General features: G+C 41.8%; 1 protein-coding gene across 2 annotated transcripts in view; it reads left to right on the top strand.

Moving 5' to 3' along the window:
- Positions 1-22532, top strand: part of NUBPL (nucleotide binding protein like) — a 445280-nt gene that overhangs the window by 401593 nt on the left and 21155 nt on the right. The window lies entirely within an intron of this gene.

Here is a 22532-nt window from a genome sequence, read left to right as displayed (position 1 = left end):
AACTGTGAGTCAGTTAAACCTCTTTTTTTAAAATAAATTATCCAGTCTCAGGTATTTCTTTATAGCAACACAAGAGTGGTCTACACAGAAAATTGGTACTAAGGAATGGAGTGTTGCTATGAAGATACCTAAAATTGTGGAAGCAGTTTTGGAACTGGGTGATGAGCAGAGATTGGAAGAGTTTGGAGGGCTCAGCAGAAGAAAGGAAGATAAGGGAAAGTTTGCAACTTCTTAGAGCCTGGTTAAATGAGTGTGACCAAAATGCTGATAGTGACATGGACCGTGAAGGCCAGACTGATGAGGTCCCAGATGGAAATGAGGAACTTATTTGTGAACTAGAGCAAAGGTCATGTGTGTTAGGCCTCAGCGAAGTGCTTGGCTGCATTCTGTTCATGCTCCAGGGATCTGTGGGAGTTTGAACTTAAGAGTGATGATTTAGGGTATCTGGCAGTGGAAATTTCTAAGCAGCCTGCACAAGTGTGAGCCAATTAAACCTCTTTTCTTATAAATTATTCAGTCTCTGTATTTCTTTATAGCAATGCAAGAACAGCCTAATACAGATGCCTGTTTTTCTTTTTCCAAAAACAATGGCCTCATATATTTTGCTCATTGTTACAGTTTATTTCAGTGGGAAGGAAAGTCAGGTATCAGTTATTCTGTCATTGTGGGACACTAAAGTCTATGAACACGTTATCTTAAAACCATTTTTGAAATATGGTTACACACACACACACACCCATACAAACGCACTTGCTTGTATGTGATGCTTGCCAATGAGAAGACCAAACTTCTATAAAGAAAAATAAGGTTATCTGTGATCTTCTTTAATCAATATTTTCAAAATATTGCAATTGAAAATGTAACACCATTAATTCACTCATCAAATAGCTAAGTAGTGTCTACATTTTGTATTTGTCAAAGAAAGATAAAATCAGTTCCAGAAATATTCTTGATAACCCATTTATAAGGCTCTGAAAGTGGCATAAAGAAAATAAGGCAGGGCCTGAGATCAGGAGACTTTTGTTGTATCAGGAAAGACAGGTCATATGTACAAAACGAGTTAAATATGAAGGCAAGGCAGAATATGATTATATACTAAGCCTGGTTGGAACAAATACATGAGGCAACCCTGGCTTAAATTCCCCTTATAGCTGGAGGGGCACCTCTGCATCAAATACGATTGCCCCCACACACCCAAGTCTTAGGAACTGGACTAAAATTGGACACCTAACCCAAAGGGTACCAACCTATAGATAGGGCTTAACCAGTGAGATTTCCCACTCAGGATTTGAATGAAGAGGCTCAGAGATTGCAGTCAGTTGGTAGTAGATGTTTGGGCAGTAAGGTTATGTCGAGTTGGCAATGGAATGGGCACTAGGTCAAGCCAAAGTCATGGCCAAGTTGTGGCTATGAAGGAGTAAGAACCACAGGTGAGCAGTCATCAGAGAGACTAGGGTAGACACACCAAGAGAAATAGCAATATTCCAGAGGCAGAGGGAAAACTGTAGAATTCTACCTGATAATTTTCCAGTTCGGTCTTCTTTGTGCTTCTAATATTAAATTCCCATAATAGTCTACAGTATCCTTTCAATAACTCTCTTTTTACTTGAGATGGTTTTAGTGTTTGGTTTTCCTCCCATATAGTAAAATACACTGTAACTAGAATCACGGTTTAGATGAAAAGTGCTGTAGGAATTCAGCCAAGATAGAAATTACTCCAGGCTACAGAAGTCAAAGAAGGCTTCATGGAGGAGATCAAACTGAAGATTCATCTCAAAGAAGAAGCTAGTTTGAATGGAATAGTGTGTGGGTGACCTTTCCATGCCTCAAAAATGCCCTTTGTAGTCCATATTATACAAACTTTAAAAATAAACCACTAACTTAAATTTTGTATTATGTTCCCATCAGTCATTGACGGTTTCTCCTTTATTTGCTTCCTATGTAAGAGGGTAAACCATCTAGTTCTTTGAGCGGTGTCAAGGTTTCAATATGTTCTGTTTTACTGTCTTTTGGTTTTGTATGTTACACTTCAGCCAAAGAGCCGCAGTCAAAAGTTACAGAAAAGCTATTAAAACGCCATGGAATTATTTTTATTTTCACTCCATCCTGGCTGACCCTCATATATTTATTACCTGCTTATAAAATGTAGAATCATTTTGGGTAGTACTAGCACTAAATGAGCATTGGAACACTAGGTTTTAATTCCAGTTTGAATAATTGCTTTACCGCTTCCCAGAATTTTGACTCACTTTCCCCATCTGTAAAGAGAATGAGTATTAAAGTTCTTAGACCTTGCATCATGTCAGAATAATGTGTCATTATGGGAACTAATGAGATCATGTTCATAAGAGGATTTGATTTCTTCATTGTGGTAAAACATCGGAGATGGCAAATCCACCCAGCAATTGTTGTCATAATAATTATAGTAAGCAATTAAAAAACGTACAACAGTGGTGGTGGTCTACTTTTTCTGTAATTATAAAGAAGATTAGGAAGGGAGAAGGAAGAGGTTGAGAAATGAAAACCAGACTTGCTTTGAATGAGATAGCATCTGACTTTCCCCTGGAGGTAGAGGCAGATAAGCAGTCTCCGAAGGAATAATTTCCTAATCCTTTACTCTGCATCACTACAACCTTCCCACTGTCTCCTTTGAGAGAGCACCAATGAAAACAGCTCTGTCCTTAACTAATGCTTTCCTATTTGTTGGGATAAATGGTGACATTTGGTGTAATGGTATTGCAGGTCAGTTTGCTGCAATTGAACAATGGTATTGCAGGTCAGTTTGAACAATTGCTTGCTGTGAAGAGATCCTGAAGTAGAAGGCAGAAACTGTAAGCAACACCAGATAGGAAGAGTATGAAATTTGCAATGCCCAAAGAAATAAGGGCTTCATTTTGCAGGTTTTGGATGGTCTGTGTTTATGTACAGAGAGCATTCTGACATGTGTTGGCAGAAATATCAGGCAAGGCTGCCTGAGTGATAATGTTCCCGGAAGAGAAAAACCAGGAACTAGAAGGCAACCAACTATCATAAAAGTAATTAATTGTTTTACTTTTTAATGGTCTGGCAAGATTGCCTTTTAAAAAAATGAATCATACAAATGGGACCGTGATGTCAGACAGACTGTCCATTGAGACTTAAGAGACTAGTTCCTGCTATAAATTATTATAATGAGTTCATTTCTAAAATGTTTTATGAGGTTGAGAAGTGTGGTGTCAAATTATTTTTCTTAAATCTCTCATTGCTTTAAATGGCTTTCAGAGTCCATTTCAGGGTAACATTTCCTTTCAGAAATTCCTTCCAAGTTTAGTGGCTGTTGTTTTACCAATCAGGTCTTTCTCCAAGGATGGTTTTAGTGCACGATTTTTCATGACTCAGCTTAAAATGAACAAGACTTCATTGTTGGCTTTCTTGTTTTCGCACCAGCATTATTGACAAGATCTGCATAACTCTTGGAAAAAGGTCTGTTGTCTAACCAAGCTACTATGGAAACCTGATCCAGGCCATTTAGAAGCCTGATGCCTTTTCCTCTTGAATTTGTGAAGAAGTTTGAGACTGGTCAAAGTTCCCTTAGAAAATATTCATCAAGGCAGAGGGGCACAGCTTGTTCACTGCATTTCACTTCTCATCTTAAATAAGCTTTGCAAATAGACTCACTGGCCCAGGGTGAAGGGGGCACTGCCTGAGAGGGCGTTATAAAGCATGAAGATTTCACTTATTATTTTCCTTATGTTCTGACTGGGCAGGAGCAGGGAGGAGCAACAGCTTGGCTTCTTTTTTTCTCTTTCTTTTTTTTTTTTAAGCACACTTACAAAAGTGATGGTTGGAAAATATTGTAGATGCCTGCTCTACATCAGTAAATAATTCTATATTCGTTAGAAGCATTGAAGCTGTACTTCAAACCTGCAGGTTCTAAAGAGAAGCCCAGAAATGCAGGCTACACTCTGCTCTCCCTTAAGAATCTTCCTTCCTCCACCCCTTTCCTTAAATACCAAATTGAAAAAGAACAGAACACTTGGGGAAGATGAAGAAAGAGTCCATGCATCACCTTGGGAGCCTGCTCTGCCTTATAGATAGAGAAGCACTAGGAATGCCCTAAGCTGTGTCTAGTCAAGGGCTTTGCTCAATAAATTCTTCAGGCCACTTCCTTTCTTTGTTTATTGCCAAGTATTCTGAGGTCTTAAAAGGGTAGAGGGAGACTTCACTGCCAGTATCTTTAGGTATAAATCTCATCCCAGTAAACAAGGCTTGCACAATTTATAATGTGGCTATTCATCACTATTTATGATTCATATGTACTTAACACTTTATGATGACTCTGACCACAGCCATCTCTCATGGAACATATGCCAGAGGAGTAGAGCCTTGGGGATGTATCCTATTAACATTGACAGGATTCCTTACTGCATGACAACTGGGGACTGAGTGTCTGTGAGTGAGCGATGGCCTCCTTCTTGAGATCGATGTGCATGATGTGCCTGTGGTGTGCTTGGTGGGGTACAGAACCTGAGGAGATCACAGTTTTCTTCTATCCTTCCTAGAGGTGATGATATGACCCCACTATTATCTGGGGTAAATGGGATAACTAACAGACTCTACCCATAATTCTTGCCAATATTTCAAACTCTTTTTCCTGCCAGATCTTTTATGCAAGATGGAAAATCACTGCTATTGAGGTTTGTCTTTCTCCACTCCTTTGCTCAAGTTATACAGATCTTGTCAATAATACTGGTGCAAAAACAAAGCAAGTGAAAGAGTATGAATAGTCTGATGCTGGATTATCCTGCTTCGGTGAGTAGGAACCGCAGTCATTTCTGTACCAGAGGGTACAGCTGTCACTGGGGGGCAGTTTGGGCTTTCTCAGATTTCACTGAGGAGGAGGAAGTTTTCCCCACAGTTTCCTTTGTAGACTCTAAGCTGTTGGTTCAAAGGCTTCGAGAAGGTGGTCAGATTCCTGGCAGACTCAATGACAGGCAGATTCTGAGTCTGGGGGAAAAACTATTGTATTATAAAATATTAGATCATTAACTGACTATCAATCACCAAACTTTATTGGGTACCTACCAGGCACTGTTTTAGATGCTTGGGATACATCACTGAACATAACAGACAAAAATTCCTGCCCTCATGGTGCTTACATTTGAATGGGAACAAACAATAAAAACAAAATAAGTAAGTAATAAGGCAAGGGATATTGGAATGTTGGAAGGGTACATTTCTGATTGTGAGCAGCACTGATTAACCAGGGTGGCCAAGATAGATCTCATCAAAGAGTGAAATTTGAGGAAAGAGTTGAAGGAGGTGAGGGAGTTAGCCTCAGAGATATCTGGAGGGAGAGCGTCCAGATGGAAGGGACAGACCAGACAAAGGCCTTAGACAAGAGACTGCTGGTGCATTTGAGGACAGCAAAGAGGCCCTGTAGCTGGAGCACAGTGAGTAACGGGGAGAGTAACAGGAGAGGAGGTCAAAGGCAGTGGGGTGTGACACAACAGGTAGAGAGTTCTGAGCCATCGTAAGGACCTCAGCTTTTCCTCTGCGTGAGATGGTCAGCCACTGGACAGTTTGAGCAGAGGACTGACATGACCTGTCCTTTTTAAAGGGTCATTCTAGCTTCTGTACTAAGAATAGGCTCTGGGAGAATGAGGGTGGAAGCAGAGAGACCAGTTAGAAGGATGAGGCAATAATCAAGGTGAGAGATGACAGGGTGCCTCAGAGCAGAGTGATAGGAATGGCAGAGGAGACAGAAAGGGAGGACTCTGGATATACTTTTAAAGGTAAATCCGAAAGAATTTCCTGATGGGCGAGTGAGTAAGTGAGTGAGTGAGTAAATGTCCTCTAGTTTCAGACAGTACTATGATAAGCCTGAGCGGGAGAAAAAAATCTCAGTGTCCAGTGATAGCCACCCCCATGCTTCAGTTGGCCCTGGGGAGCAGGAGTAGAAACAGCAACAGATCCATGACTGGTCTGGCTCTGCTTGGTCCTGACCCATCCTGAACCTCTGGCTTGTCTTGCTGACTGCTTGGCCCCAGACATCTTCGGAATGATACATCAAAATAATATTAAATTTACACTTTACAGTTTACTTATTTATCTCACAGATATATATATGTAGCACCTGTTTTGTGCCAGCTGCTGATCTGGAAGCTGAGGATAAGAGACTTGGAATCACGCATTGGTTTATTCAACCGTGCTGGGATCTCTGCTTAGTGCTTCATGATGATCTCATTCAATTTTCCATTCAACTTCTCCCAACAACTCTTTGAGATACAGACTGTTTTCATCCATTTTACAGATGAGGAAACTGGGGCTTAGAAAAGTTAAATAGCTTTCCAAGGTCACACAGGTAGGAAAGGGTGTATGCTTTGAATCTAGGTGTGGGTGACCCAGGCTCCATACTCAAAAACAGAAGTTAACAACCTCTTTCTGTAAAGTGACAGAAAATGTGTTTAGGCTTTGTGGACCATGTAGTTTCTGTTCCAGCTACTCTGTTGTTGTGCTAATGCAGTCATAGGCAATATATAACCACCAATGAGAATGGCTGTATTCCAGTAAAACACTTTATTTACAGAAACTGAAATTAAAATTTCATCTAATTTTCATGTCATGAAATGTTATTATTCTTTTTATTCATTCCAACTTTGTAAAAGTGTAAACCCTTCTTAGATTGTAGCTCATTAAAAACAGGCAGTGAGCTGGACTTGGCCCTGGACCATAGTTGTCAATCCCTGTTCTAAAAGATAAAGTCCCTTACCTGATAAGCTTAAAACCTAGAATTTTCCACACACCATGTGTCACCTAGATTTTGATCCTGATAACACTGAAATTTAGAGATAAGGAAGCTGAGGCCCAAAGGGGCTATCACTTGTGAGAGCCACAGAATGGGAGTGACTGGCTGGTCTGCTGAATGCACCTGTGGGCTTCCAGAGGTCATTGCCCCATTTCTCGTTCTTGCTTGCTTTCCGCAGAGCACGAGGGCAACAGCCAGGAACATCATCAGGGTCCATGCTGGCCTTCAATATGATTAGCTCAGCATCCCCCACTATACACTCTTGAGACCAGAAAGGAAAACAAACCCTGGGCTTGGGAGGAAACTTAAATAGGACATGTAAGGGATTAATCACACACCTTTCAAGAGACTTAGCTCCCGGCTTCTGAGCTGAGCAAAATAGTTGTCTGCTGCCTGGCTCTTTGCTTTAAATATAGCTGTCTCAGTGTATTCCTTCTCCCAAGTTCAGACAGTCCTCCTAACTGGGAAGACAAGCATACCTCCTAGATATGGCATTTCTTGCCAATTGTGTCTGTGACACCCTCTCTGCCCAGGAGTGGTGCAGGACCTGCCACATCAGCTGTACTTGTCAGATTCCTTTGAGAATCTGCCCATGAAGCCCAACAAAAAGAGCGCTCATTTGATATTTGGTTCCACGTTAACTATAAGTCTTTAAACTAACATAATTTTTAAATCACTTTTGAGCAAAACTGGTTTAAAACATCAGTCAAACAAATGTAAAAAGTACAGCGAGCCTCCTACAGCCTTTAAAGGGGAAAGTAGGAGTTTAAAGAGCATCCAGGAGAAGGAGGAGGATGGTGTGAAGGAGGTCAATGGCCTGCTCCTTTTAGAAGTTGTCCCTCGAGTGGCCTCTGAATGAGGAGCAGACCACATGCTGCCTGCGCCACAGCACAGGTGAGTGGACCCAGGCAGGGCAGCTGCCCAGCAGGTGAGAAGTTAGAGACTAGGAACCGCCGGCCAGGCCTGCAGAGATGATCTGAGACCATTGGTTCCTTTTTTGGTAAACTGAGACTGAAAGAGCCAATAGAGAGGTGATGAGGCAAACTCAGAGCTGGGGCTGTCACGTGGCATCGTACAAGTCAAACAAAGTTCAAGGAAACAAGGAACTGATGAGAGGAGAAGATGTGCAATGTGGTAATGGCACAGTGCTGGAAGCAAGATCCTCCCCGCCCTTCCATTGAAGCCCTGGAGGTTCTTTCTGGTTCCTGCCTCCAGGATGCCTGGTCCTACCAAGAAGGCTGTCAACATTCCTTTTGTTTTGCTTTGTTTTTGTTTTTGTTTTGTTTCTTTGTGTGTGTGTGTGTGTTTGTTTGTTTTGAGATGAAGTCTTACTCCGTGGCCCAGGCAGGAGTGCAGTGGCACCCTCTCAGCTCACTGCAACCTCTGCCTCCTGGGTTCAGGCGATTCTGCCTCAGCCTTTAGAGCAGCTGGGATTACAGGTGTGCATCACGTCCGGCTAATTTTTGAATTTTTAGTAGAGGCGGAGTTTCACCATGTTGGCCAGGGTGGTCTCGAACTTCTAACCTCAAGTGATCCGCCTGCCTCGGCCTCCCAAAGTGCTGGGATTACAGGTGTAAGCAGCCGCACCTGTCCTCTTTGTGGTATTTTTTAGACAGAGTCTGGCTCTGTCGCCCAGTCTGGAGTGCAGTGGCACAATCTCAACCTCTCACTGCAACCTCTGCTTCCCGGGTTCAAATGATTCTCCTGCCTCAGCCTCCTGAGTAGCTGGGATTACAGGTGCCTGCCACCATGTCCGGCTAATTTTTTGTATGAAAGACCGTGTTGGCCAAGCTGGTCTTGAATTCCTGACCTCAAGTGATCCACCCACCTGGGTCTCCCAAAGTGCTGGGATTACAGGCATGAGCCACCATGCCCAGCCGATATTCCTATTCTTGGATTTCTGTAAGATTCTTCCTACTAAGTTGAATCCCCTTTACCTGAGCTTGCCTGAGTGAGTGTTGCTGTCGACCAGAGGAATCATGACTAAAACATCTGTTCAATCATTTGTTCATTCACTCAGTCAATATTTGCGTCTATGCTCTGGGGATCCAGCAATGAACAAGACCAAGTCACTGCTCCTATGGAGCTCACATTCTAGTGGGAGGATGAAGACATGAAATAAATAGGTGAATATATACTGTATCAGTCTCTGGTAAGTATGATGAAAGAATGTGGAGAATCGAGGAGGAGTGAAGGAAATGACAAGTTCTCACTGATGAGGTGAGATTTCAACAGACTTTAGGAAGTAGAAGAGCCAATCCCACAAATACATGGGGGAAACATTCCAGGCCCAAAGCACAGAGAATGCAAAAGGAGACGAATGCTTTCATGTGTCTGAGGATCAGCCAGGGCACCCATGTGGCTGGGATGGGCTGACTGAGTGAGGGTAAAAGCAGTGAAAGATACATCAGAGAGGCTGTAGGAGGTTTTGGATTATTATTATTCATTCAACAACCCTGACTGAACCTATGTGCCAGGTATCCTGACAGTTCCTGGAGTTGGGAATTAGGCTACAAGTATCTTCTGTCTTCAAAGGCTCTAAATAAATTTCACTCCAGCCATGTGACACTAAAATAATCTGCGGCTTGTGCTTTAGTGCTTGGAAAAGGAAACAAGTGCATTAGGAGAGATAAAGCAATTGAGTGATTTACTTACTTCCTGGGGCCAGTATGTCACATGGAAAAAAAATTACAGAATTGCAGAATTGAAATGGGATGTTAAAGTTTTCTTTATCTACTTCAGCCCCTGCCTCTGTGAGGGAGTGTCCTCAAGTTGCCCCGGAAGTGCAGCCCTCTCTCCTTTGCTTTGAAGAGATCCAAATGAGGAATTTCCTTAGCTTTCTCTGGAAGTGCCTTGCATAAACCCAACACATTGAACCTGTGCAATTCTGCGTGAAAACATAAAGGCTTTCTCCCACAATGTTCTGCTACTACCAGAAATGTCACCAGGTGACCCAGTTCCTTCATTCAGATGTTATTTTTAGTGAATGTCGGATGCAGGAAGAGTATCATTATGAGGCTGAGAACAGATCCCCTGCATGTGCCTCCTCTTTTCATCGGCACCACCCGTGGCGGAAAAGACTGACACTTGGCCAGTCTCGCACAAGAAGATGATATCCGACTAGAACCCAAAATACTTGTGCTTCAGCCAAAGGATGACTCTGTCTTTTCTCTTCCAAAGAAAATCAAAACTGTCCCCAAATTAAGTTCCTAAATGCATAACAACTCTGCTAAGTAATGGACTTGAATGTAATTTATCTTTCCCCAGAGACTGAAATACCACTAATAACTATAATTTGGATACAACTGCTTCTCAGATTTACCATCCATCTAACAGATTCTATTTGTTTCTGTGTCTTCTATGAAAAGTCTAAACTTTGACCTGTGATCTCGTAAAGAAAATGCATAAAAATGGAATATTACCAATCTCCCACTGTGTTCTTGTGATAGACAAATCGCTGGTCACTCTTGTCTGCTGTTCTGCTACTGGGGGCTGTGTGTGTGTGTGTGTGTGTGTGTGCATGTGCATATCAGGGCATGTGAGTGTATTTGTGTGGTGCATGTGCCTGTGTGTTTGTGTGTGAGAGAGAGACTCTGTGTATATGTAGGATTTGAAGCATCTACATTAGAAATCTGCCTTCTACTCATCCTAGTGAATTTCCATTTTCTATTCCTTTGCTCTTGCAAGCTAAGAAAGGCAAAAAGAAAGTTTGCTCAATTGTCAGAAACAGATTTTTGCCATCTGTTTGCCAGGGTACAAAAAAATGAAATTGCTCAAGTTAACACTTAGGATTTGATGAAGGCAACTGGTTTCTTTGGATAAAGTACATGGTTAATTCGATCAGAGCACAGGTTCAATCCTTTATGTGCCACCTAAAGTCCGAGATGAAACCAGCTTAACAGTCAGTATTTTTACCACCTGAACTTCAACTAGCTGTTCTCGAAGTGTTTGTTATTGGCCACATGTAGGAAGTCACATTGAGTTTGGGTCCATGAAAATTATGAGGAAATCGATCTAAGGTCTGGCCTTGCCAATGGGAAATACTGTCTACATGACATATCAATTAAGTGACATAAGAATGCCAACACCAGTGTTTATGTAAATATAAGGAACTCCACATCTGTAAACAAATTGTCTAATTTTCAGTAGGATTATTTTTATATCCAGCAGAGCCTAGTGGTTAAGATCTTGACCTTCAGAGTCAGATAATTTTTAATTCAGAATCCTTCTTCACTTCTTACTTGCTGTGGTCACCATGGACAAATTAATGAGCCTCTCTAAGCCTCAACTTTCTGTCTGTTAAATAGAGGTTTCATAAGACTCAGTGCATTATTATAAGGATTATATGGAATGATGCATTTAAAGCTCTTGCCATAATACCCCCTCACGATAAGCATTCAATAAATATTGGCAGTTGTCCTCCAGTATTATTGGCTTCTGTGGATAGTAATATGCCCACTGCATCAGGTTGATGTGAGCTTTAAATGAGATAATCCTAGCAAAGAGCTAAGCACAGTGCCTAACTCATAGAAAGAGCTCATGAATGCTGGCCATGAGGGTAGTGATGATGATGACAGTGACAAGAGAGACGAAGTAACTCTCCCAAATTCACACAGCTGGCTAGTGGATGAGCAGGAAACAGAATTTGAGTATAATGTCACTTCTCCTATAGTATCCCTCTGTGTTAAAGTTTCAGCTAAGGACTGGTAGTGAAAATGATTCTCCCTGAATCTTAATTTTTTTTAACTCAGAACCAGCGGACAACTTCTTTTTTGTTATTTTTATTTTTTAATTTTTATGGATACGTAATAGTTGTACATATTTATGGAATATATGTGATATTTTGAGAAAAGCATGTGATGTATAATGATTAAATCAGGGTAATTGGGATATCAATCATCTCAAGCATTTATCATTTCTTTGTGTTAGGAACATTCCAATTCTAATGGGAATGTTAGAAATTTTCCATTTATTCTAGGTATTTTGAAATATACAATAAATTACTGTTATCTATAGTCACCCTATTGTGCTACTAGTGATTATTCCCTCTACCTAACTGTATTTTTGTACCCATTAACCAACTTATCTTTATCCACCCTCTTCTCCACTTCCCTTCCCATCCTCTGATAGCCACCATTCTATTCACCATCTCCATCTCCACCATCTCTATTCACCATTCTATTCTCCATCTCCATCTATTCACCAAATTTTTTTTAGCTTTCACATATGAGGAAGAACATGCAACATTGTCTTTTTGTGCCTGGCTTATTTAATTCATATCCTCCAGTCCCATCTATGTTGTTGCAAATGACAAGACTTCATTCTTTTTGTGGTGGAATAATATTCCATTGTGTATATATACACCACATTTTCTTTATTCATTCATCCATTGATAGACGTTTAGGTTCTTGGCTATTGTGAATGGTGCTGCAATAAATATGGGAGTGCAGATATCTCTTCAATAGACTGATTTTCTTTCTTTGGGATGTGTACCTAGCAATGGGATTGCTGGATCATAGTTCTATTTTTAGTTTTTTGAGGGACCTTCATACTGTTTTACATAGTGGCTGTACTAATTTACATTCCCACCAACATCAAATGGAAAATGTTTTCCTTCGCATCCTCGACAGCATTTGTTATTTTTGGTCTTTTTGATAATACTCATTTTAACTGGAGTGAGATGATACCACGTTGTGGTTTTGATTTGCATTTCCCGGATGATTCATGATGTTGAGCATTTTTTCATATACCTGTTGGCCATTTGTATGTCTTTTGAGAAATGCAGACACCTTCTGAATATTTGAAGTGATTTTTTCTCTTTACTTTGGGGAATCCAGGTTTTTCTAGAACCACATTTCCAGTGATAGTCTGTTTCTTGTACCTACCTTCACACCATGAATTAACTACCTTTTCAATTTTCAAGAAAGTTCATCATTTCTAGAAAGTTATTGAGTAGCAGAGCAGTAGAGAACAACAGAGCCACATTAAGATGAGGTTCAAAATGACAAATTTGTCTCTATCATAGAATTCACAAGTAGCAGAAATTGTGGACTATAAGTATGCCACTGTTAAATCCTCAAATGCCAGAGGTCTCCTCTCCCCATTTATTTTCCATAGTATTGTCCTAGGAAAAATCTTTGGAGAGTTTGGAGAAAAGGCTGAAATAATTTTTAAGAACATTAACTTTAAACTGTCTCTTGGTATTCAAGTTTCCCATAAGTTCAAATTTAATCAAATTCATTTTTAAAAGTTTAAATAAAGAGATATGATAAAGGACACCTATTATCATAGTCAAAATGGTGGAGAGAGAGTTACTGTTTTAATCACAGTAGTCCATCATAGTGGTTGAGGTGGTTGGAGATGGAAAAGCATGTTTCCTCAGTGATCTGAAAGATTTTTCTTTATTAAACAAAACTGATTTGAAGCTTTAGATATTGTCATAACTTCTTATCATATTTATTTATGCCAATTAATTATTACTTTGGATTCAAGATAAGCCCTTTTCAAAAGCCATTCTAACCTGTATTAAACTGGGTCTTACAAAAGACAATAATAGATTTCATAAGTGACCCCAGTCCTGGGCCTAAATGTCTCAGAGATTATGGGAATAATTACACAGATTTCTCACCTTGTTGTTTTTCTCATCCTAGTGCAACCTTTCATTTTTCATAATAGTTAAAATTATTGAAGACATTATAAACAATGGGAAAAGAGGATAATGAGAAGGGTTGAAAGAAAAAAACAAGTCTCTCTCTCTCTCTCTCTCTTTTTTTTTTTTTGAATTTTAAGTTCCAGTATACATGTGCAGGATGTGCAGGTTTGTTGCGTAGGTAAACGTGTGCCATGGTGGTTTGCTGCACAGATCAACCTGTCACCTAGTATTAAGCCCAGCGTGCATTAGCTTAGCTATTTATCCTGATGCTCTGCCTCCCTCTGACCACCCCACAAAGAAAAAGCAACTCCTGAGCAATATCAGACACCAATGAAGTAGGTCATTCCTCATCATGTTTAGATACCAGTGGGATCAAATGAAACCCATCCCTCACGTGCGGGATGTAATCCTTGCTAACCAAACGTTCCTGGAATTGGGGGAGAAGGGAAAGGAGGAGGTGGTACTCTGGCTCTTGGTTCCTGCTTCAAGCAAAATAGTTTATGGATCATCTAACCACCATGTGTACAGCCCTTTCTCATTGGGTGTTTCCCACACATGAAAACTCAGCACCTTTCACTGCTTGCCACTAAGCAAATAAAGCAATGGAAAGCCCTCGCTTGAGACCTTTGCATGTGTGGCAGACTTTATATAAATACAGGGAAATGGAGCTATTTTATGCCCCCTGAAACATAAACAACTTAAAACTGATTTCAGTACATACCTGAGTTTAAATATCCATTCCTGCCTCTTTAAGTGTTGTTTAGCCTTCTCACTCTTCCTTTTATCTTCTCTCGTAAGGACCAGTTCCTTCCATTTTCTGTTTTCTTTTCTTTTTTTGAGACGGAGTCTCACTCTGTCGCCCAGACTGCAGTGCAGTGGCACGATCTCAACTCACTGCAACCTCCTCCTCCCGGGTTCAAGCGATTCTTCTGCCTCAGTCTCCCAAGTACCTGAGACTACAGGCACCCAATATCATGCCCGGCTAATTTTTGTATTTTTATTAGAGACGGAGTTTCACCATGTTGGCCAGGCTGGTCTTGAACTCCTGACCTCTAGTGATCCACCCGCCTCGGCCTCCCAAAGTGCTGGGATTACAGGCGTGAACCACTGTGTCCAGCCCCTTTCAGTTTCTTAGGCATAACCATTTAGCTTTTCCTTTGTTCTGCTGTCTCCTTCCAGATGCTGTATTTGGTCTATCCAAACGGCTCATTGATATGTTTTTTATGCATTCATTTCTTTCAACAAGTATTTATTGAGCACCTACTATGTGCCCAGTGCTGAGCTAGGAACTGGGCATTCAAAGAGTTCCCTACCTTTATGGAACTTAACAGTTAGTTCTCTTCACCAAAGGAGTTCTAGTAGCAAGAGTTATTATAGTAATTCTTCTTAAACCTCACTACATTATAAATTGGCATCTGAACTTCCTAATTCATCATGGCATCTAATATTCTGTTATCATCACAATTTTTAAATGTGTTAAGCCCTCATGGGAATATAGCAGTGAGCTATTCATGTCCCAAGTAAGTTTCTTTACTTTAAAACCAACAATGGGAGAACCAGATCCAGAATAGATGCTTAAGGCGCTAAACCCAGAGATTATTGCAAACCCGCCTTGAAGACCTGGTCACAGGCATAGCTGACCTCAAGCCCATACGAAGAAGGAGAAGGTAAAAGAGCCCAGTCATCACTGCTTAGCCTCCTTCTTTGGAAAAAAAAAATACAAAGGAAGTACCCACCATGTTCCTAGGAGTATAGGTCAGAATAAACAGTGCATTGTGGAGGCATGAAAACAGCATTCTTTAAACATGTTTAGGCTTTAAATTAGAGATTCCCAAGACACACAAGAGTGGAACAAGTGTGAGGGCCAGAAGTTTGAATTAGCTCAATGGGAGCCCTTTCTCTGCTCTTACAAGTACCATGCAGGTGCAACTGAAAGGGATTCAATTGGGGACAGCTAGCGACATGCAAAATTAGAGTCTAAGCCAGGAGACTGTGGTACTTGGGACTGGAAAAGAAGGTCAGCAGTCAATGGGCAGATTGTGCTGACTTCTTATCAGGGCTCACAAGCTAAATAGTACAGGACTTGTCCAATATGCAGATGGGGTAAGAGCAGATTCTTGTTTTCTACTAATGGCCTCATAACTACTGTCAAGTGAGAAGCAATGGCAACAGACAGACAGTGGTGATCTATTTAGAGCAGGAAGAGTGGAATGACTCGTTTTGGCCCAATGTCATGCGACTAGTTCTTCAGCTGCATGCATGGGTCAGGCCTGTCCACCAGAAGCCCAGCTGCTGAGCAGCCTCAGAACACTTACATGGCAGGTAGTCTTTGTTACACGGAGCAGGATGTGCTTCTCAGGTGTTTCTGCCCAAGTACCCTACCTGCAGGAGCAAGGAAATGCCACTCCCTGGAAGCCTGGCACTTAGCAGAAGAGTTACTTCAGTGGGAAAATCTGGGTGCACTCTCCCCCATGCCTTTTTTTTTTTTTTTTTAAACAGAGTCTTGCCCTGTTGTCACCCAGGCTGGAGTACAGTGGCATGATCTTCACTCACTGCAACCTCTGCCTCCCAGGTTCAAGCAATTCTCCTGTCTCAGCTTCCTGAGTAGCTGGGACTACAGGTGCGCAGCGCCATGCCCAGCTAATTTTTGTATTTTTAGTAAAGATGGGGTTTCACCATATTGGTCAGGTTGGTCTCGAACTCCTGACCTCAGGTGATCCACCTGCCTTGGCCTCCCAAAATGCTGGGATTACAGGTGTGAGCCACCATGCCTGGCCCACTCTCCCCTTTTGTGTTAAAAATACATTAGCATGCTGTACTTCATAATATATTGTTTTTAAATATAAAATTATTTAAATCAGCAATTAAGTCACTTTATATGTCTCAACCCCCAAATCTTTGAGGAAAAAGTTGTACTGCAGGAAAATGGGCTTGTTTATCCCTTGGTTACCAGTACCTGACACATGACTACATATTGTCAAGGGGGGCAGTGTTGTGCTGTGGTTTGAGAAACAGAGCATAATGGAAATGAGTAGTGATTCCAACAGAAATGTGGTCTTGTGTCTGTGGGGAGAAGGATGCAATCGTCTAATGAGTCATCACTTTATTGCTGACACCACCACTGCTCCTCCTTTCCATCCTGTGTGCTCATATTGGTGTCATTTGAATGGCAGTACCTGCCAATCCTCAGTCTTTTAGGTATGATAAACAACCACGTGGCTACCCCCTTAATAGATTGAAAAGCTGTGCGTTATTGAAACCCACTTGTCTCAGTTTTTCACAGACAGAATCGACACAGCCTCTGTCCTCTCTGGATAGAACTATGCAGAATGTTCTGAGACAGAGAAGATCAAAAGCATTTGGTTACCAACTTCTTCCTTTTTCATTTTGGAGTGGAAATAATGAGCATAAAAGAAGACGGGGAGTTTCCATCTTTCCTTAAATAGGGTAAAAACTGAGAAAAAAGTAAAGTAAATCAAGCAAGAAGCTAATCTCTTCTCAGCTTCATAATATGACCACCTTGGTTCAGGTAATCCATGTGAGATAGACCTGGGAGACTCCACACGTTTCTAAAAAGCCATGTCGTCAATGTAAAACAGAATCTAGAGACATATATCAGGTGAAATTCTAGCCTGTTTCCTAAATTAACCTAGATAACTCAGACACAGGTGAGATTTTACCCAAATGGCCCAAAGTCCCCAGTTTCCCATGTCAACTGAGATGACCAAAGACAGCTTGTCCCAAATAAAGAATGTGAATGCAACTGTTTGAAATATACCATGGCCAGAAGAATAATTGGCCAATTCCTTGAAAAATTTAGTTACAGAAGAAAAGAATTATGAATGTGCTTCCCATTCCAGTACTTTTCTCCTCTCTAGTTGGAAATGTCACTTGAACCACCTGGCAAATTCTAGGAGAAATTCCACCACAAGGCTGAGGATACATTTTCCTATGGGGCTGTCCCATGAAAGGGAGGACACTTGAGAGGAAATCATAACACCCACTCAAGCTGAAGACAAATGGCTATGATTTAACGTAGAGGTTCGCCTACAGGCAGATTCCTGGAAGACTTGCTCTTTTAAATGAAGCAAGAGTCTTCATGGCTCAGAAGGGGATTGCCTCAATCTGAAATGCTCACCAGCAGGGGTGAGGGCTAGCAGGTGAAAACACTGTCGGGGAACGCTGGCTTGCCAATATCCATAGAAAATGAAAACTCAGCAATCAAACTTGAAATCAATTCTGAAATCCCAGCCTTAAAATCAAGAAGAGAGTTCACATGCCATGTTTTGGAAGTTGTCCATTGGATACTATATTATCAGGAATTTGAGGCATAAAGGAGGCTTCCAGCCCATGCAGCCTGTTCAGGACTAAGTGGGCAGGGCTAACACTTCATTGGGTAAGTAGAGCCTCTTCACCCAAAAGGTAGCTGGGCAGGTGTCAACTTTCCTTTTTTTTTTCTTTAATCTTTTTCCTTTTGCAAAGCTAAGCCTCAAAGGGTGAATCTCAGAGAGAACTGCCAAGGTACCAAAGCTGAGATTCTATCGACCTAACTTGACATGGTACCCAGGGAAAGCCCATACTGAAAACCTAGGGCCGCAGATCAAGATTGTGAGGGGTGCATTCTGAGGGCAGAACTGTTCTGAGTGTGTGTATAAATGGTGTGCCAGTCTAACAGGCGGGTGAGGAGAAACTCGTCATGGAGTCTTAGGAACCACGGACTGGCTGGACTGAGGAGAGAGACCTGGATGCCTGCTCCCACTCCTTCCATAGCTCCAGTTTATATCCTCTTACTTGGGGCTTGGGCAACATTGCTGATGGAAAAGCCCATCTTTATACCCTCCCACCTTTCTTGCCCCATGTCCAGCAGCTTGGGCACCAGGGAGCACCTCCTCCCTCCACCCACCCCCTTCCAGAGGGAGTGATCTAATCAGCAAGTTCCCACTGGCTTGTTAGCGGTTCACAGTGTGGTTTGTTCCAGAAGATGGAAAGCAAAGAATCTCTAATGACGGCATTTCACAGGTGCTATTGAGCCTGGGAAGCAGTGTTGGTTGGGGATGGGGCCTTTTCATCTCCCTGCAGTCTCTACAACCTTCTGTGACTCGGAGACAGTCTGTTCACGCTCCCACACTCAGCTGCACACTTTCTGTTCTGACGTGGGTTTAGGCATCTGCTTCCCTGACCCAGAGGAAGCCAGTCTTGCCTGGCGGGTTTCTGTCTAGTATGAGGGAAGAGGAATGCAGTGCCTTTTCTGTAGGCACCTGCACATCCTGGGAGCTTAGAGAGTCTGTGCAAAGGTCAACAGTTACATAAGGAAAGAAAGACTTACTTTAGTCCTGGGTCTTGTGTGGGGCCTGCAGTAGCACGTGGAATATTAAAAAAATAATGTGGGAATTACCGCCATCTCTTCCCTGTTTGTTCTTCTGAGTCATGTTCTAGTTTAAGCAGCAAGAAGGACGATGACCTTTCTCTTCAGTTTACCTTAAAGAACAGCTGGTGCTTAATGGAAAATTTTAAGAAAGTTGTCATTATGAACCAAGTCAATGGCTGAAGCATTTCCTAAAGGCTCTTTTCTGGAGAAAGGATTTCACGCTGAGAAAGCCGGCATGATGGGAGGATGAGTCGGGAGGTGGAGGGAAGAGTTAGAATGGCCAAGAGAGCAGGAACAAGCTGCCTGTGGTGGCTGTGGCTCTCAGATTTTCCTTGAGATTTTTTCTGGACTTTTAACTTGAAGATATGCCCATTTTGAAAGAGAATTTTTCTTTCTTAAGGATATTTTGGGCTGTAGGCAGGGCGAGAAAGTTCAAGCCCAGACACTGGGGGTTTCCCCTGGCCGTGCTGATAACCTGCGAGGGAAAGAAACAGTTCTATTTTCTTCCCTCATGTGGAGGTGATAATTCCTGCCTGGATCAGTCGTATAAAAATGTTTGGAAGATTATGTGGTTAATGTTTGGGTGATAATCTATACCAAATGCTTAAGAAATATGCAGTTAATTCTTAATCTGAATTTTTTTTTTTGTTGTGATTCTCTTCCCCGTGGCAGGTCTGTGATGCTGAGTATTAGGATGTGTTAGAAAAAGGCGGCAGGAACAGGTCCCATTATCTATTTAGTTATTTTTCAAAGCCTTCCTTGGGGGAGAAGGCTAATGAATGAGTAAAGACTGTGAAGGAATATACTGTACAGAAGATAGACACTAATTAATCTCCTCCTCTGATGAGGCTGGAGAGGAAAAAAAGAAACTTGTATTAAAGCAAGAGAGATACCGGTTAGACATAATGAAGAACTTGTCGATTACGAGCATTTTAAGTTGCTGAGCAGGGCAGACAAAAACGCAATCCTGGTGGTAGCCACTATGCAAAGCAATGATACCAACCAAATTTCACAGAAGGAAAGAGTCTATATTATCTGAATAAGTTAGGTCTGCTTTCTGGCGTAAACAACTTTATTTCCCCACAACCAGCGCTCTAACCTGTGGGTGTGGCAATTATTTTATAGTCTCTCTCTGGAAAAGTCCCTTTTGGAAACTAGAGCCTTTCTCATCACTGTGTAAGTGAACTCCCTGACAGTTCTAGGAAGACTATAGATTTTTTAAGCTGAGACAGTTTTTTTTTTCTCTCTCTCTCTCTTTCTCTTTCTTTTAACCTTTTTATTTAGTCTGTTAAACCACCAGAGACATAGATTCCTCCCAAGGGGCTGTTTCTGCTTTTCATTTATTGAGACTACCAGGTCATATCACTTGTTTTTTATTAAGTCAGAGCTATTTAAAGCTGCTCTTAGGCCTTTAACTGCTTTACTAGACGCCTGCTCTCCCAAGTCACCCTCCTCTTTTCAGCCTGGCCACCCCACTGCCCTCCTTTCGTCTTATATTTTCCCCTGTCCTTCCTGACTGTCTGCAACCCCTTTTATTTTTCCCTGTCCCTTATCTTCTCCTAATAGCTCGCTTTTCTTTCTTTCTCTCTCTCTCCCTTTTTTTTTTTTTTTTTTTTTTTTGAGACAGGATCTTGCTTTGTCACCCAGGCTGGAGTGCAGTGGCATGATCATGGCTCACTGCAGCCTCCAACTCCTGGGCTCAAGTAATCCTCCTACTTCAGTCTCCTGAGTAGCTAGGACTACAAGCACACAGCACCATACCAGCTAATATTTTAATTTGTTTTTATTTTTATAGAGACAGGGTTTCACTATATTGCCCAGGCTGGTCTTGAGCTTGTGACCTCAAGCAGTCCTCCTGCCTCAGCCTCCCAAAGTGCTGGGATTACAAGCATGAGCCAATATGCCCAGTCTCTCTCTCTTTCTCTCTTTTCTTTGCTTTCCTTCCTTCCTTCCTTCCTCTTTCTTTCTCTCTCTCTTCCTTCCTTTCTTCCTTCCTCCCTTTCCCTTCCTTCCTTCTTCTCTTCCCTTCCCTTCCATTTCATTCCCTTTCCTTCCTCGCTACCTCCTTCCCTCTCTCCCTCCATCCCTTTCTCCCTCCATTCATTTTTTCCTTTCTTCCTTTCTGTCTTTCTGTCTCCTTCTCTTTCCCTTTCTTTTTTCTTTCTTTCTTTTTCCTTTATAAACCATGTTCTCTGCACCTTCCAGAGCTATGGTTGGAAAAATTAGGTTGCTTCTTGGAATCTACAGTAGAATGTCTGGTTGAAAATCACTTCTGGGAAAGCCAGGACAGCCAGAACAGGCCTTCAGATTTGTTTATTCATTCAACAAATATTTATTGAGCAGCTGTTTATGTGCAGACCCCTGAGATTAAAGTCATTGGCAGCCTGTAAGCCAGAAGAGAGAGAGTTTTACCCATTTGACATATGGGCTTAATTGAAGATTAAGGGTAGTCCTAAACAACCTTGTTTTATTCTCTGGCCCTATGTTCATAGTCACTGATTATTGCTACAAAACAAAGTGCCCCCAGAGAACTTTTACAAATATTACAGACATCCTAATGGTTATACTGGTTTGCCTTGGATGTCACTAGATTGTGAATGGTAATTAGTTTTCTTTTTCCAGCTGAGGGCCCCTTAGGCATTGCAGTGTCTGACCCTTTCAAATTCTTTCTGAGCAATTGGTTTCTAGATAATTGTAATCAATCGTTTCCTATGGGCAAACCCTTCTCAATAATGAGCTCATCGTCCCATCAGGTGAAAATGCAGCAGCACAATTAATATTTTGGGGATGAAAACAAATTACTGTTTGCTGAATAATGAGCCCTGAGTCCTGTTTTAAGCTGAATATGCAGTGCAAGACCAAAATTTAATTCTTTTCATGAGAACTGACAGACTTTACTTCAAACCAACTACACTTCATTAAAACTGTGATAACAGTCTGCAAAGCAGCATAGAAATATTGCAGCTGTGGGCTCTCAGAGAGAAGGAAAGAATCCTTATATTGTTCAAGTATGACACAATGCGTTTGTAATGGAGTCACTCCATCCCAGATATATTCGGATTCAATGCATTGATTCTCCTCCCCTGCCACTCGGATTCACTCAATGGTGAAAGGGAGGCAGCAGCCAAAGCAGCCAATTCTCTTGCTTGCTTTAGACTAGACAGAAATCGAGTCACTCGAGTTGGGGGTGCACAGGTGCAGAAGAATAAGAAGGGTAAATCCCTCTGAAGAAGAGTCTGGTACCAGGACCAACAGTGATTTGGGCAGGTCATGTCCAGCCAAGATGTGGAGGAGGAAAATGTGGGTGGAGACTCAGTGGGCTTCGTGGAGGTAGAGGTGATGACCACCCTTTGTGACTGCATGAGTCCCTCTGCCCTTGGACTAGGGATTTGGGGCCTGAGGCCACGCAGAGAACATCTCCTCCAGGAAGCCTTTTCTAACTCCCCAGACTGTGAGATGGCCTCTCTGTGCTCCCGAGGTGCCTTGTACATACTCCTCTACAGTTCTTACCACCTGCTGAAATTGTCTGCTTTTTCACAGTGGTTGGCACCATGGTCTTTGGAGAAAGGTAGTATGGCTTTGTCACTAATTAGCTGTTTGTCCTTAGGCAAGTCACATAACCTCTCTGAGCCTCAGCTTCCTTACAAATAATTATATTTAACAGGGTGGATGTGGGAATTAAAATGAATTAGTAAAAGGCCTGGCATCTACTAATCATTATTACC

This window comes from Papio anubis, chromosome 7, assembly GCF_008728515.1.
Source record: "Papio anubis isolate 15944 chromosome 7, Panubis1.0, whole genome shotgun sequence".
Lineage (NCBI taxonomy): Eukaryota > Metazoa > Chordata > Mammalia > Primates > Cercopithecidae > Papio > Papio anubis.
Note: the sequence above shows the minus strand (reverse complement) of the source record. Positions and strands in the feature narration are given on the sequence as shown.